Raw genomic sequence first — 14,645 nt, forward strand, 5'->3', positions numbered from 1 at the left:
AGTAGAGTGTAGCACATGTCAACACAGTACAGTATAGTAGAGTGTAGTACATGTCAACACAGTACAGTATAGTGGAGTGTAGTACATGTCAACACAGTACAGTATAGTGGAGTGTAGCACATGTCAACACAGTACAGTATAGTAGAGTGTAGTACATGTCAACACAGTACAGTATAGTAGAGTGTAGTACATGTCAACACAGTACAGTATAGTAGAGTGTAGTACATGTCAACACAGTACAGTATAGTAGAGTGTAGTACATGTCAACACAGTACAGTATAGTAGAGTGTAGTACATGTCAACACAGTACAGTATAGTAGAGTGTAGTACATGTCAACACAGTACAGTATAGTAGAGTGTAGTACATGTCAACACAGTACAGTATAGTGGAGTGTAGTACATGTCAACACAGTACAGTATAGTAGAGTGTAGTACATGTCAACACAGTACAGTATAGTAGAGTGTAGTACATGTCAACACAGTACAGTATAGTAGAGTGTAGTACATGTCAACACAGTACAGTATAGTAGAGTGTAGTACATGTCAACATAGTACAGGGGGCGCTGTGCTCTCTGCAGTCATGAGTAGAAGAAGAAGAAGAAGAACTCTTGGCTCTCCCATCCCCCCACCAGGGAAGCACCACGCCCTGCCAGCCAATAGGAGCAAGCCCCGCCCTCTCCATCACATCATCTTCAGTTTCCTAGGCAACGAGGGGGGAGCAGCTCCCATCCCTTCCGTCTCTCTCTCTCTCTCTCTCGCTCTCTCTCTCTTGCTCTCTCTCTCCTCTCTCTTTCTCTCGCTCTCTCTCTCTCTCTCCCCCTCTCTCTCTCTCTCGCTCCCCCCTCTCTCGCTCTCTCTCCTCTCTCTCTCTCTCTCTTTCTCTCTCTTCTCCCCCCCTCTCTCTCCTCTCTCTCTCTCTCTCTCTCCCCTCTCTCTCTCTCTCCCCTCTCTCTCTCTCTCTCGCCCACTGCTGGTGTGAAAGGTGCCGCATCATCGCCGTCGCCCGCTAGCTTGTAGCGTTAGCATCCTCCCCGGACTGTCCCGCCCATCTGGCTGTTCTATTCTGTCCTATCCTGTTCTATCCTGTCCTATCCTGTTCTATCCTGTCCTTTTCTCTCACTGCGGAAGACGAGATGAGGTAGGTTGTGTGTGTGTGTGTGTGTGTGTGTGTGTGTGGAGATGCGGCGAGGTGACACCCTTGTTGTGGCGGCCATGCTGGCGTCCGGAAGGTTCCGGCACGTGTTTCCCCCCCCCCCAAACTTAGCTGACCCGAGTGGTGCAGAGGGGAACGTCTTTTACCCACAATGCACCTGGGCCGGCTTCAAGGTGAGCGTGTTTTTTTTTTGTCGAGGTGGCAAAAATTTTCGCCCCAAAAAGTCACTTCAGGGCGTCCATTTTCAAAAGAGATCTTTGACTCGATGAAAAAAGTTCTCACGCCCCCCACCCCCCTAGATGACATCCTTTTTTCACGCCCCCCCTCAGGTGAATGTTTATTTTTAATGTGTATGTGCCAAAATACATTTGACTAACATGAACAAGACATTAACGCTATGGCATCTCACGCCCCCCCTTCACTCAACACCTAAGGGACCTATTTGTTTCACGCCCCCCATATTAAATATTTAATATTTAAATTCTTCATAAATGTTATATTTTCATTATTTAAATCCTCCGTACATGTTATATTTTTATTATTTAAATCCTTCATAAATGTTACATTTTTATTTAAATCCTTCATAAATGTTGTATTTTTATTATTTAAATTCTTCATAAATGTTATATTTTTATTATTTAAATCCTCCATAAATGTTATATTTTTATTATTTAAATCCTCCATAAATGTTATATTTTTATTTTTTAAATTCTTCATAAATTTTATATTTTCATTATTTAAATCCTTCATAAATGTTAAATATTTAATATTTAAATCCTTCATAAATGTAAAATATTTAATATTTAAATCCTTCATAAATCTTATTTGTATTATTTAAGTCATAAATGTTATATTTTTATTATTTAAATCCTCTATAAATGTTATATCTTTATTATTTAAATCCTCCATAAATGTGAAATTTTTATTATTTAAATCCTCCGAAAAATGTTAAATATTTAATATTTGAATTTTTCATAAATCTTATATTTTTATTTAAATCCATCATAAATGTTATATTTTTTATTATTTAAATTCTTCATAAATGTTATTTGTATTATTTAAATCCTTAATGTTTATTTTAAGTTATTTTAATTTAATGTTTATGTTTTATCTGTATGTGTCAAGCTATACACTATTCAATATAGCCTCTCACGCCCCCCCAAATGTAATATTTATATTTTATTTGTATGTGTCAAGATATACACTAATCAATATAGCCGCTCACGCCCCCCCTGAATTTAATGTTTATTTCATCTGTATGTGTCAAGATACATTTTTAACTAACACTAAGGATGCTACTAGGCTGTTGCCTCTCATGTCCCCCTTATTTTTTATTTGTATGTGTCAAGATATACGCTATTCAATATAACCTCTCACGCCCCCTCAAGATGACATCCCTTTTTCTGCCCCCTCAATTGAATGTTTATTTCTAAAGTGTATGTGCCAAAATACATTTGACTAACATGAACAATACATTAACGCTATTGCATCTCACGCCCCCCCTTCACTCAACACCTAAGGGACAGAATTGTTTCACGCCCGCCCCCCTCTTCCCCAAAGTTAATGTTTTATTTATTTGTATGCATCAAGATAAATTTTCAACCAACACTAAAGATTCTATTAGGCTATTGCCTCTCACGCCCCCTTACTTTTTTATCCTTGTGTGTCAAGAAATACGCTATTCAATATAGCTTTCTCACGCCCCCCCTGAATTTAATGTTTATTTTTTATCTGTATGTGTCAAGATATACGCTATTCAATATAGCCTCTCACGCCCTCCCTGAATTTAATGTTTATATTTTATCCGTATGTGTCAAGATATACACTAATCAATATAGCCTCTCACGCCCCCCTGAATTTAATGTTTATATTTTATCTGTATGTGTCAAGATACACACTATTCAATATAGCCTCTCACCCCCCCCTGAATTTAATGTTTATATTTTATCTGTATGTGTCAAGATATACGCTATTTAATATAGTCTCTCACGCCCCCCCCTGAATTTAATGTTTATTTTATCTGTATGTGTCAAGATACATTTTTAACCAACACTAAAGATGCTACTAGGCTGTTGCCTTTCACGCCCCTCTCATTTTTTTATCCGTATGTGTCAAGATATATACGCTATTCAATATAGCCTCTCATGCCCCCCCCGCCCCAGATGACATTCTTTTTTCTGACACCCCCCCCTCAATTGAATGTTTATTTTTAATGTGTATGTGCCAGAATACATTTGACTAACATGAACAATACATTAACGCTATTGCATCTCACGCCCCCCCTTCACTTGACACATAAGAGAGATCATTTTTTTTACGATCGCCCGTCCCCCCCTTCCCCAAAGTTAATGTTTATTTTGTCTGTATGTGTCAAGATACATTTTTACTAATAATAAAGATGCTATTGCCTCTCACGCCCCCCCCTTCACACGACACCTCACGGCGCACCTGCCCCCAAAAAAGAGGGGCTCGCCGCACTATTAGAGACGCACCGCATCAAAGGGGCCTGTTTGTAACTTGCTCACACTTACATTTTTCTGAGCGACAACATCTTTTCACGCCCCCCCGAGGTTATTGTTTGATTATTTGTATGTATCAAGATACATTTTTAACTAACACTAAAGATGCTATTAGGCAGTTGCCTCTCACGCCCCCCTTATTTTTTAATCTGTGTCAAGTTATACGTTATTCAATATAGCCTCTCACGCCCCCCCAGAATTTAATGTTTATTTTTATCAGTATGTGTCAAGATATACGTTATTCAATATAGCCTCTCACACCCCCCTGAATGTAATGTTTATTTGATCTGTATGTGTCAAGATATACACTATTCAATATAGCCTCTCACGCCCCCCTGAATGTAATGTTTATTTGATCTGTATGTGTCAAGATATACGCTATTCAATATAGCCTCTCACGCCCCCCCTGAATGTAATGTTTATTTGATCTGTATGTGTCAAGATATACACTATTCAATATAGCCTCTCACGCCCCCCTGAATGTAATGATTATTTGATCTGTATGTGTCAAGATATACGCTATTCAATATAGCCTCTCACGCCCCCTGAATGTAATGTTTATTTGATCTGTATGTGTCAAGATATACGCTATTCAATATAGCCTCTCACGCCCCCCCTGAATGTAATGATTATTTGATCTGTATGTGTCAAGATATACGCTATTCAATATAGCCTCTCACGCCCTCCCAGAATTTAATGTTTATTTTTATCAGTATGTGTCAAGATATACACTATTCAATATAGCCTCTCACGCCCCCTGAATGTAATGTTTATTTCATCTGTATGTGTCAAGATATACGCTATTCAATATAGCCTCTCACGCCCCCCCTGAATGTAATGTTTATTTGATCTGTATGTGTCAAGATATACGCTATTCAATATAGCCTCTCACGCCCCCCTGAATGTAATGTTTATTTTATCTGTATGTGTCAAGATATACGCTATTCAATATATCCTCTCACGCCCCCCCTGAATGTAATGTTTATTTTATCTGTATGTGTCAAGATATACACTATTCAATATAGCCTCTCACGCCCCCCCTGAATGTAATGTTTATTTCATCTGTATGTGTCAAGATATACGCTATTCAATATAGGCTCTCACGCCCCCCCTGAATGTAATGTTTATTTGATCTGTATGTGTCAAGATATACGCTATTCAATATAGCCTCTCACGCCCCCCTGAATGTAATGTTTATTTTATCTGTATGTGTCAAAATATACACTATTCAATATAGCCTCTCACGCCCCCCCCTGAATGTAATGTTTATTTGATCTGTATGTGTCAAGATATACGCTATTCAATATAGCCTCTCACGCCCCCCCTGAATGTAATAATTATTTTATCTGTATGTGTCAAGATATACACTATTCAATATAGCCTCTCACGCCCCCCCAGAATTTAATGTTTATTTTTATCAGTATGTGTCAAGATATACGCTATTCAATATAGCCTCTCACGCCCCCCTGAATGTAATGTTTATTTTATCTGTATGTGTCAAGATATACGCTATTCAATATATCCTCTCACGCCCCCCCTGAATGTAATGTTTATTTTATCTGTATGTGTCAAGATATACACTATTCAATATAGCCTCTCACGCCCCCCCTGAATGTAATGTTTATTTTATCTGTATGTGTCAAGATATACGCTATTCAATATAGCCTCTCACGCCCCCCTGAATGTAATGTTTATTTTATCTGTATGTGTCAAGATATACGCTATTCAATATAGCCTCTCACGCCCCCCCTGAATGTAATATTTATTTTATCTGTATGTGTCAAGATATACACTATTCAATATAGCCTCTCACGCCCCCCCTGAATGTAATGTTTATTTGATCTGTATGTGTCAAGATATACGCTATTCAATATAGCCTCTCACGCCCCCCTGAATGTAATGTTTATTTTATCTGTATGTGTCAAGATATACGCTATTCAATATATCCTCTCACGCCCCCCCTGAATGTAATGTTTATTTTATCTGTATGTGTCAAGATATACACTATTCAATATAGCCTCTCACGCCCCACCTGAATGTAATGTTTATTTGATCTGTATGTGTCAAGATATACGCTATTCAATATAGCCTCTCACGCCCCCCCTGAATGTAAAGTTTATTTGATCTGTATGTGTCAAGATATACGCTATTCAATATAGCCTCTCACGCCCCCCTGAATGTAATGTTTATTTTATCTGTATGTGTCAAGATATACGCTATTCAATATAGCCATTCACGCCCCCCCTGAATGTAATGTTAATTTGATCTGTATGTGTCAAGATATACGCTATTCAATATAGCCTCTCACGCCCCCCTGAATGTAATGTTTATTTTTATCAGTATGTGTCAAGATATACGCTATACAATATAGCCTCTCACGCCCTCTTGAATGTAATGTTTATTTTATCTGTATGTGTCAATATATACGCTATTCAATATAGCCTCTCACGCCCCCCCAGAATTTAATGTTTATTTTTATCAGTATGTGTCAAGATATACGCTATTCAATATAGCCTCTCACGCCCCCCCCTGAATGTAATGTTTATTTGATCTGTATGTGTCAAGATATACACTATTCAATGTAGCCTCTCACGCCCCCCCTGAATGTAATGTTTATTTTATCTGTATGTGTCAAGATATACGCTATTCAATATAGCCTCTCACGCCCCCCCTGAATGTAATGTTTATTTTATCTGTATGTGTCAAGATATACGCTATTCAATATAACCTCTCACGCCCCGCGACCCCGAAAGGGACAAGCGGTATAAAATGGATGGATGATAATGCTGCGTCCTCTTCCTCGCTGATGCATTATTTACACCGCGGCCATGTTGGGAACTCCAGGGAGCTTCACGCCCTGTTTGTGTGTGTGTGTGTGTGTGTGTGTGTGTGTGTGTGTGTGTGTGTGTGTGTGTGTGTGTGTGTGTGTGTGTGTGTGCTTTAAATGATTCACTCGGACTAAGTTCACCCTGAAGCCTGTCTGAAGGTTTCCGGAAGTCTAAAGATGACAAAGATTGTTGCCAGGAAGAAATCACAATGAGTTGAGTCTTCAAAAAATGACATCATTGATGACATCACCGATGATGTCATTAATGACATCGTTGCCCACAGCAGAACATGAATCGACAAGGCTGCCATTGTTTTGGTCCACAATGTTATGTTATGTTATGTTGTTATGGAAGTAGTAAATATAACATTATTACTGATAGGAAGTAGTAAATATGACATTATTACTGATAGGAAGTAGTAAATATGACATTATTACTGATAGGTAGTAGTAAATATAACATTATTACTGATAGGAAGTAGTAAATATGACATTATTACTGATAGGAAGTAGTCAATATGACATTATTACTGATAGGAAGTAGTAAATATGACATTATTACTGATAGGAAGTAGTAAATATGACATTATTACCGATAGGAAGTAGTAAATATGACATTATTACTGATAGGAAGTAGTAAATATGACAGTATTACTGATAGGAAGTAGTAAATATGACATTATTACTGATAAGAAGTAGTAAATATGACATTATTACTGATAAGAAGTAGTAAATATGACATTATTACTGATAGGAAGTAGTAAATATGACATTATTACTGATAGGAAGTAGTAAATATGACATTATTACTGATAGGAAGTAGTAAATATGACATTATTACTGATAGGAAGTAGTAAATATGACATTATTACTGATAGGAAGTAGTAAATATGATATTATTACTGATAGGAAGTAGTAAATATGACATTATTACTGATAGAAAGTAGTAAATATGACATTATTACTGATAGGAAGTAGTAAATATGACATTATTACTGACAGGAAGTAGTAAATATGACATTATTACTGATAGGAAGTAGTAAATATGACATTATTACTGATAGGAAGTAGTAAATATGACATTATTACTGATAGGAAGTAGTAAATATGACATTATTACTGATAGGAAGTAGTAAATATGACATTATTACTGATAGGAAGTAGTAAATATGACATTATTACTGATAGGAAGTAGTAAATATGACATTATTACTGATAGGAAGTAGTAAATATGACATTATTACTGATAGGAAGTAGTAAATATGACATTATTACTGATAGGAAGTAGTAAATATGACATTATTACTGATAGGAAGTAGTAAATATGACATTATTACTGATAGAAAGTAGTAAATATGACATTATTACTGATAGGAAGTAGTAAATATGACATTATTACTGATAGGAAGTAGTAAATATGACATTATTACTGATAGGAAGTAGTAAATATGACATTATTACTGATAGGAAGTAGTAAATGTTACATTATTACTGATAAGAAGTAGTAAATATGACATTATTACTGATAGGAAGTAGTAAATATGACATTATTACTGATAGGAAGTAGTAAATATGACATTATTACTGATAGGAAGTAGTAAATATGACATTATTACTGATAGGAAGTAGTAAATATGACATTATTACCGATAGGAAGTAGTAAATATGACATTATTACTGATAGGAAGTAGTAAATATGACAGTATTACTGATAGGAAGTAGTAAATATGACATTATTACTGATAAGAAGTAGTAAATATGACATTATTACTGATAAGAAGTAGTAAATATGACATTATTACTGATAGGAAGTAGTAAATATGACATTATTACTGATAGGAAGTAGTAAATATGACATTATTACTGATAGGAAGTAGTAAATATGACATTATTACTGATAGGAAGTAGTAAATATGACATTATTACTGATAGGAAGTAGTAAATATGATATTATTACTGATAGGAAGTAGTAAATATGACATTATTACTGATAGAAAGTAGTAAATATGACATTATTACTGATAGGAAGTAGTAAATATGACATTATTACTGACAGGAAGTAGTAAATATGACATTATTACTGATAGGAAGTAGTAAATATGACATTATTACTGATAGGAAGTAGTAAATATGACATTATTACTGATAGGAAGTAGTAAATATGACATTATTACTGATAGGAAGTAGTAAATATGACATTATTACTGATAGGAAGTAGTAAATATGACATTATTACTGATAGGAAGTAGTAAATATGACATTATTACTGATAGGAAGTAGTAAATATGACATTATTACTGATAGGAAGTAGTAAATATGACATTATTACTGATAGGAAGTAGTAAATATGACATTATTACTGATAGGAAGTAGTAAATATGACATTATTACTGATAGAAAGTAGTAAATATGACATTATTACTGATAGGAAGTAGTAAATATGACATTATTACTGATAGGAAGTAGTAAATATGACATTATTACTGATAGGAAGTAGTAAATATGACATTATTACTGATAGGAAGTAGTAAATGTTACATTATTACTGATAAGAAGTAGTAAATATGACATTATTACTGATAGGAAGTAGTAAATATGACATTATTACTGATAGGAAGTAGTAAATATGACATTATTACTGATAGGAAGTAGTAAATATGACATTATTACTGATAAGAAGTAGTAAATATGACATTATTACTGATAGGAAGTAGTAAATATGACATTATTACTGATAGGAAGTAGTAAATATGACATTATTACTGATAGGAAGTAGTAAATATGACATTATTACTGATAGGAAGTAGTAAATATGACATTATTACTGATAGGAAGTAGTAAATATGACATTATTACTGATAAAAAGTAGTAAATATGACATTATTACTGATAGGAAGTAGTAAATATGACATTATTACTGACAGGAAGTAGTAAATATGACATTATTACTGACAGGAAGTAGTAAATATGACATTATTACTGACAGGAAGTAGTAAATATGACATTATTACTGATAGGAAGTAGTAAATATGACATTATTACTGATAGGAAGTAGTAAATATGACATTATTACTGACAGGAAGTAGTAAATATGACATTATTACTGATAGGAAGTAGTAAATATGACATTATTACTGATAGGAAGTAGTAAATATGACATTATTACTGATAGGAAGTAGTAAATATGACATTATTACTGATAGGAAGTAGTAAATATGACATTATTACTGATAGGAAGTAGTAAATATGACATTATTACTGATAGGAAGTAGTAAATATGACATTATTACTGATAGGAAGTAGTAAATATGACAATATTAGTGATAGGAAGTAGTAAATATGACATTATTACTGATAGGAAGTAGTAAATATGACATTATTACTGATAGGAAGTAGTAAATATGACATTATTACTGATAGGAAGTAGTAAATATGACATTATTACTGATAGGAAGTAGTAAATATGACATTATTACTGATAGGAAGTAGTAAATATGACATTATTACTGATAAGAAGTAGTAAATATGACATTATTACTGATAGGAAGTAGTAAATATGACATTATTACTGATAGGAAGTAGTAAATATGACATTATTACTGATAGGAAGTAGTAAATATGACATTATTACTGATAGGAAGTAGTAAATATGACATTATTACTGATAGGAAGTAGTAAATATGACATTATTACTGATAAGAAGTAGTAAATATGACATTATTACTGATAGGAAGTAGTAAATATGACATTATTACTGATAGGAAGTAGTAAATGTGACATTATTACTGATAGGAAGTAGTAAATATGACATTATTACTGATAGGAAGTAGTAAATATGACATTATTACTGATAAAAAGTAGTAAATATGACATTATTACTGATAGGAAGTAGTAAATATGACATTATTACTGACAGGAAGTAGTAAATATGACATTATTACTGACAGGAAGTAGTAAATATGACATTATTACTGACAGGAAGTAGTAAATATGACATTATTACTGATAGGAAGTAGTAAATATGACATTATTACTGATAGGAAGTAGTAAATATGACATTATTACTGATAGGAAGTAGTAAATATGACATTATTACTGACAGGAAGTAGTAAATATGACATTATTACTGATAGGAAGTAGTAAATATGACATTATTACTGACAGGAAGTAGTAAATATGACATTATTACTGATAGGAAGTAGTAAATATGACATTATTACTGACAGGAAGTAGTAAATATGACATTATTACTGATAGGAAGTAGTAAATATGACATTATTTACTGATAGGAAGTAGTAAATATGACATTATTACTGATAGGAAGTAGTAAATATGACATTATTACTGATAGGAAGTAGTAAATATGACATTATTACTGATAGGAAGTAGTAAATATGACATTATTACTGATAGGAAGTAGTAAATATGACATTATTACTGATAGGAAGTAGTAAATATGACATTATTACTGATAGGAAGTAGTAAATATGACATTATTACTGATAGGAAGTAGTAAATATGACATTATTACTGACAGGAAGTAGTAAATATGACATTATTACTGACAGGAAGTAGTAAATATGACATTATTACTGATAGGAAGTAGTAAATATGACATTATTTACTGATAGGAAGTAGTAAATATGACATTATTACTGATAGGAAGTAGTAAATATGACATTATTACTGATAGGAAGTAGTAAATAGGACATTATTACTGATAGGAAGTAGTAAATATGACATTATTACTGATAGGAAGTAGTAAATATGACATTATTACTGATAGGAAGTAGTAAATATGACATTATTACTGATAGGAAGTAGTAAATATGACATTATTACTGATAGGAAGTAGTAAATATGACATTATTACTGATAGGAAGTAGTAAATATGACATTATTACTGATAGGAAGTAGTAAATATGACATTATTACTGATAGGAAGTAGTAAATATGACATTATTACTGATAAGAAGTAGTAAATATGACATTATTACTGATAGGAAGTAGTAAATATGACATTATTACTGATAGGAAGTAGTAAATATGACATTATTACTGATAGGAAGTAGTAAATATGACATTATTACTGACAGGAAGTAGTAAATATGACATTATTACTGATAAGAAGTAGTAAATATGACATTATTACTGATAGGAAGTAGTAAATATGACATTATTACTGACAGGAAGTAGTAAATATGACATTATTACTGATAGGAAGTAGTAAATATGACATTATTACTGATAGGAAGTAGTAAATATGACATTATTACTGATAGGAAGTAGTAAATATGACATTATTACTGATAGGAAGTAGTAAATATGACATTATTACTGATAGGAAGTAGTAAATATGACATTATTACTGATAGGAAGTAGTAAATATGACATTATTACTGATAGAAAGTAGTAAATATGACATTATTACTGATAGGAAGTAGTAAATATGACATTATTACTGATAGGAAGTAGTAAATATGACATTATTACTGATAGGAAGTAGTAAATATGACATTATTACTGATAGGAAGTAGTAAATGTTACATTATTACTGATAAGAAGTAGTAAATATGACATTATTACTGATAGGAAGTAGTAAATATGACATTATTACTGATAGGAAGTAGTAAATATGACATTATTACTGATAGGAAGTAGTAAATATGACATTATTACTGATAAGAAGTAGTAAATATGACATTATTACTGATAGGAAGTAGTAAATATGACATTATTACTGATAGGAAGTAGTAAATATGACATTATTACTGATAGGAAGTAGTAAATATGACATTATTACTGATAGGAAGTAGTAAATATGACATTATTACTGATAGGAAGTAGTAAATATGACATTATTACTGATAAAAAGTAGTAAATATGACATTATTACTGATAGGAAGTAGTAAATATGACATTATTACTGACAGGAAGTAGTAAATATGACATTATTACTGACAGGAAGTAGTAAATATGACATTATTACTGACAGGAAGTAGTAAATATGACATTATTACTGATAGGAAGTAGTAAATATGACATTATTACTGATAGGAAGTAGTAAATATGACATTATTACTGACAGGAAGTAGTAAATATGACATTATTACTGATAGGAAGTAGTAAATATGACATTATTACTGATAGGAAGTAGTAAATATGACATTATTACTGATAGGAAGTAGTAAATATGACATTATTACTGATAGGAAGTAGTAAATATGACATTATTACTGATAGGAAGTAGTAAATATGACATTATTACTGATAGGAAGTAGTAAATATGACATTATTACTGATAGGAAGTAGTAAATATGACAATATTAGTGATAGGAAGTAGTAAATATGACATTATTACTGATAGGAAGTAGTAAATATGACATTATTACTGATAGGAAGTAGTAAATATGACATTATTACTGATAGGAAGTAGTAAATATGACATTATTACTGATAGGAAGTAGTAAATATGACATTATTACTGATAGGAAGTAGTAAATATGACATTATTACTGATAAGAAGTAGTAAATATGACATTATTACTGATAGGAAGTAGTAAATATGACATTATTACTGATAGGAAGTAGTAAATATGACATTATTACTGATAGGAAGTAGTAAATATGACATTATTACTGATAGGAAGTAGTAAATATGACATTATTACTGATAGGAAGTAGTAAATATGACATTATTACTGATAAGAAGTAGTAAATATGACATTATTACTGATAGGAAGTAGTAAATATGACATTATTACTGATAGGAAGTAGTAAATGTGACATTATTACTGATAGGAAGTAGTAAATATGACATTATTACTGATAGGAAGTAGTAAATATGACATTATTACTGATAAAAAGTAGTAAATATGACATTATTACTGATAGGAAGTAGTAAATATGACATTATTACTGACAGGAAGTAGTAAATATGACATTATTACTGACAGGAAGTAGTAAATATGACATTATTACTGACAGGAAGTAGTAAATATGACATTATTACTGATAGGAAGTAGTAAATATGACATTATTACTGATAGGAAGTAGTAAATATGACATTATTACTGATAGGAAGTAGTAAATATGACATTATTACTGACAGGAAGTAGTAAATATGACATTATTACTGATAGGAAGTAGTAAATATGACATTATTACTGACAGGAAGTAGTAAATATGACATTATTACTGATAGGAAGTAGTAAATATGACATTATTACTGACAGGAAGTAGTAAATATGACATTATTACTGATAGGAAGTAGTAAATATGACATTATTTACTGATAGGAAGTAGTAAATATGACATTATTACTGATAGGAAGTAGTAAATATGACATTATTACTGATAGGAAGTAGTAAATATGACATTATTACTGATAGGAAGTAGTAAATATGACATTATTACTGATAGGAAGTAGTAAATATGACATTATTACTGATAGGAAGTAGTAAATATGACATTATTACTGATAGGAAGTAGTAAATATGACATTATTACTGATAGGAAGTAGTAAATATGACATTATTACTGACAGGAAGTAGTAAATATGACATTATTACTGACAGGAAGTAGTAAATATGACATTATTACTGATAGGAAGTAGTAAATATGACATTATTTACTGATAGGAAGTAGTAAATATGACATTATTACTGATAGGAAGTAGTAAATATGACATTATTACTGATAGGAAGTAGTAAATAGGACATTATTACTGATAGGAAGTAGTAAATATGACATTATTACTGATAGGAAGTAGTAAATAGGACATTATTACTGATAGGAAGTAGTAAATATGACATTATTACTGATAGGAAGTAGTAAATATGACATTATTACTGATAGGAAGTAGTAAATATGACATTATTACTGATAGGAAGTAGTAAATATGACATTATTACTGATAGGAAGTAGTAAATATGACATTATTACTGATAGGAAGTAGTAAATATGACATTATTACTGATAGGAAGTAGTAAATATGACATTATTACTGATAGGAAGTAGTAAATATGACATTATTACTGATAAGAAGTAGTAAATATGACATTATTACTGATAGGAAGTAGTAAATATGACATTATTACTGATAGGAAGTAGTAAATATGACATTATTACTGATAGGAAGTAGTAA

This window comes from Nerophis lumbriciformis, linkage group LG26, assembly GCF_033978685.3.
Source record: "Nerophis lumbriciformis linkage group LG26, RoL_Nlum_v2.1, whole genome shotgun sequence".
NCBI lineage: Eukaryota > Metazoa > Chordata > Actinopteri > Syngnathiformes > Syngnathidae > Nerophis > Nerophis lumbriciformis.